Source organism: Sciurus carolinensis, chromosome 8 (assembly GCF_902686445.1).
Source record: "Sciurus carolinensis chromosome 8, mSciCar1.2, whole genome shotgun sequence".
Lineage (NCBI taxonomy): Eukaryota > Metazoa > Chordata > Mammalia > Rodentia > Sciuridae > Sciurus > Sciurus carolinensis.
The window spans coordinates 116,294,979-116,299,541 of record NC_062220.1 but is presented as its reverse complement, the minus strand read 5'-3'; the positions used below and the strand labels follow the sequence as shown (position 1 = coordinate 116,299,541).

At 39.0% G+C, this 4,563-nt stretch overlaps 1 pseudogene; it reads left to right on the top strand.

Annotated features, from left to right (window-relative positions):
• The first annotated feature begins 3,603 nt into the window (after positions 1-3,603).
• Positions 3,604-4,244, top strand: LOC124991798 (ferritin heavy chain-like; annotated as a pseudogene).
• The last annotated feature ends 319 nt before the right edge of the window (positions 4,245-4,563 follow it).

Here is a 4,563-nt window from a genome sequence, read left to right as displayed (position 1 = left end):
AAGGATGGCTCCTTTCTTTATGTAAGCACTGAGTTAATGATCAGCCTCAGCAGGTGGAGCAAGATATCAGAGTCAGTTCCTGGGCATGGGGACCTTTAAACCTCTCAGGCTCTGAGACCATGGTCCTGTAGTGATCAGTGCTAGCCTAGGAAGACTGTGTAAAAGAGGGGTGAGGAGCCAGAAATGGGGTAAGAATTGGAAGTGGAGAGTAGGGTGTTCATTGAGGGGAAAGACAAGATATTTAAGGAAATTTTACTAGTTCAAGTGACAACCAGGGAGAGCTACAAAGAACCAAGAAGGAGAGAAGTAGGAAGGGGAAAGGGCCAGAGAGGCATTAGGAGGGATAGAGGTGATAATTTCTTAGAGAACAGATTATGACCAAAATATTTTATCCCTTGAAAGTGAAACTATTTATGCATTTCATGGGTTCCAAAGCCCCATATTTCTCTGGAACAGGTACATACACTGATTGCTTTCACCTGACACATCAGGACACTAACAGCTCCCCTTAAGATTGTAAGCGTCCCAGTCAAATAAGGAAAAGTCGATCACCCTGAAAACTTAGATAGGGCTGTTACTATGTTTATCTTGTATTCTCTGGCAAGTAGTGAGGGTGAGCCCCTTTGTGTGTTTATAAATGTGATTGAATTTTCTCCAGAAACTTGGCAATTCATATTCCTTTGGTATTTTCTTATTGCATGTTTAATTTATCTTTCAAATTATGATTGATCTATACACATTCTTTCAATGACTTGAGTATTAACCACTTGTCTATTTTATATTGAAAAAACTTCGTAGTATTTCTTTTATTTGTTTTTTTAATTTTATTATTTTTATTTTTACAGACTGCATTTTGATTCACTTTACACAATTGGGGTACATCTTTTCGTTTCTATGATTGTGCACAATGTAGATTCATATCATTCATGTAATCATGCAAGTACACAAAGTAATGATGTCTGTCTCATTCCACCATTTTTTATACCCCTGCCCCCTCCTCCATCTCATTTCCCACTATGTAATCTAAAATTCCTTCATTCTTCTCTCACCCCTCACTCCCCACCCCCATGATATATCATCATCCACTTATCAGGGAAAATGTTTGGCCTTTGGTTTTTTGGGATTGGCTTATTTTACTTAGCTTGATATTCTCCAATTCCACCCATTTAGCTCCAAATGCCATATTATTCTTCTTTATGGCTGAATAATATTCTATTGTGAATATATCCCATAGTTTCTTTATCCATTCATCTGTTGAAGGGCATCTAGGTTGGTTCCACAATCCAGTATTGTGAATTGAGCTGCTATAAACATTGATGTGACTGTGTTACTGTAGTGCACTAATTTTAAGTATTTTGGGTATAAACTAAGGACTAGACAAAGGAGCCAAAAGCATACAATGGAGAAAAGGTAACCTGTTCAAAAAATGGTGCTGGGAAAACTGGAAATCCATATGCGGTAAAATTAAATTAAACCTCTATTTCTCACAAAACTCAATTCAAAATGCATCAAGGACTTAGGAATTAGACCAGAGAACTTACACCAAATAGAAGACAAAGTAGGCCTGAATCCTCATCATGTTGGCTTAGGATCAGACTACCTTAACAAGACTGCCAAAGCACAAGAAATCAAAGCAAGAATCAATAAATGAGATGGACTCAAACTGAAAAACTTTTCCTCTGCAAAGGATACAATCAAGAATGTGAAGAGAGAGCCTACAAAGTGGGAGGAAATCTTTTCCACATGCACTTCGAATAGAGCACTAATCTCCAAAATTTATAAAGAACTTACAAAACTTTACACCAAAAATACAAAGAACCTAATCAATAAATGGGCCAAAGAACTGGACAGAGACTTTACAGAAGAAGATATACAGGTGATTAATAAATATATGAAAAAGTGTTCAACATCTCTAGTAATTAGAGAAATGCAAATTAAAACAACTGTAAGATTTCATCTTAGTCCAATGGCTATTATCAAGAACACAAACAATAATAGATGTTGGTGTGGATGTGGGGAAAAAGGCACACTTTTACATTGCTCATGGAGTTGCAAATTGGTTCAGCACTTCTGGAAAGCAGTGTGCAGATTCCTAAGAAAACTTGGAATGGACCCACCCTTTGACCCAATTATCCCACTCTTTTTATTTATTAGAGCATTAAAATTATACATAATATTTAGGATCCTTTTGACAAAATCACACATGCAAGGAATTTGATTTCCATTCCCATTCCTCTCCCTTTTCCTCTCCTAATCCCTCCTTTTATTCTCCCTTCTCTACTCTACCAAACTTCCTTTCTTCTACATATGCATAAAGGTGAAATTCCTTTTGGTACTTTTATATGCAAATATAACTCAATTTTCTTAAATTCATTCCATATTTCTTCCCCTTTCCCTTCCTTTGTCCCTCACCTTTGTTCTCCTTCTTCCATTCTGCTTATATTCTGTATCTCATTCCAGTCTCAATGCAAAAGAACACAAAAAATAGTAAATTCTGGAAAACGTGTGTAGAAAAGCTACACTCTTAACATTTTTGGTGGGACTGCAAAATAGTACAACCACTTTGAAAAGCAATATGGAGATACCTCAATAACTAGAAATGGAACCTCCATATGAGTCAGCTATCCCACTTCTCATTATTTAACCAAAAGAAGTAAAATTAACATACTATAATGACATAGCCATTTCAATATTTATAGCACCACAATCCACAATAACCAAATTATGGAATCTTCAAAGTGCTGTGAACAGATGTGTGGATCAAGAAAATGTGGTATATATACACAATAGCATCTCACTCAGTCATAAAGAAGAATAAAATAATGGCATTTGCCAGTAAATGGATGCAAATGAAGAAAATCTTGCTAATTGAAATAAGCCAATCCCCAAAAAAATCAAAGGCCAAATGTTCTCTCTGATATGTGGATACTAACATATAATAAGGGGGGGGGAGGAGGGATGAATAGAAACTCATTAGAGTAGATAAAAGGGAATGAAGGGAAGGGAGAGGGAATGGGAATAGGAAAGACAGTAGAATAAGTTGGACATAACTTTCCTATGTTCATATGTGAATACATGACCAGTGAAATGCCACATCATGTACAATCACAAGAATGGGATTCTATGGAATAAGTTATACTCCATGTGTGTATAATATGTTGAAATACACTCTATTGTAATGTATATCTAAAGAGAACAAGAAAAAAATGATTTAAAAATAAGAAAGAAGAAAATGGGAGAAAAAGGGTCTGGGAGCTGAGTATGGTGGTGCAGGACTATATTTCAAGTGACTCAGGAAACTGAGGCAGAAAGATCATGAGCTCAAAGCCAGCCTAAGCAACTTAGGGAGACCCTGTCTCTCAACAAAAAATTTAAAAAGGGCCAGGGAGAAATTTAAAAAGAACAAGGCGGGCGCTGCCTGCCAGACATTCGTTGCTGAGAGTCCCCCAGTTTCCTGCTTCAAGAATGCTTGGATGGAACCCGGCGCTCAACCCCCACCCCGGTCGGCAGCTCAGAGCCAGCAGCCCTTCGCCACCTCCTCACAGCACCCTCAGACCACCGCAAGGTCTCCGCTGCAGCTCCAGCACCACACAGCCACCTGCCATGACGACCACGTTCCCCTCGCAGGTGCGCCAGAATTACCACCAGGACTCAGAGGCCGCCATCAACCGCCAGGTCAACCTGGAGCTCTATACCTCCTATATCTACTTGTCCATGTAGATGATGTGACTTTGAAGAACTTTGTCAAATACTTTCTTCACCAATCTCATGAGGAGAGGGAATGTGCTGAGAAACTGATGAAGCTGCAGAACCAACAAGGTGGCTGAATAATCCTTCAGGATATGGAGAAACCAGACGGTGGTGATTGAGTGGGCTCAATGCAATGGAATGTGCTTTGCACATGGAGAAAAGTGTGAATCAGTCACTTCTGGAACTGCACAAACTGGCTACTGACAAAAATGACCCCCACTTGTGTGACTTCATTGAGACTCATTACCTGAATGAGCAGGTGAAATTCATCAAAGAATTGGGTGACCATGTAACCAACTTGCGCAAGGTGGGAGCCCCAGAATCTGGCATGGCAGAGTATCTCTTTGACAAGCACACACTGGGAGACAGTGATAATGAGAGCTAAACCTTAGGCTGACTTCCCCATAGCTGTGGAAGTGACTTCCCTGGTCACCAAGGCAGTGCATGCATGTTGGGGTTACCTTCACCTTTTCTATAAACTGTACCAAAACATCCACTTCCATTCTTTAATTTGTACCAGGGTCAGAGATGTGACTCTGTAGTTAAGTGGCCCTGCATTCAATCCCCAGTACAAAAAAAAAAAAAAAAAAAAAAAAAAAAAAAAAAACTCATTTTGACCATTTTGTGAAAGGAAGACATTGCTGATTATCTCCAGGACACTGTATCTACTTTTGACTCCATTCATGGGGAGGCTCTGGAATCTACCAAATATGAATCCTCTAGATTTTTACTTAGGGGTGTGGATTGTGACTGAAAAAGAGGTCTGTAGTGTTTGGGATTTTGAAAGAATGGAGTGTATGTGTTAAAGGGATA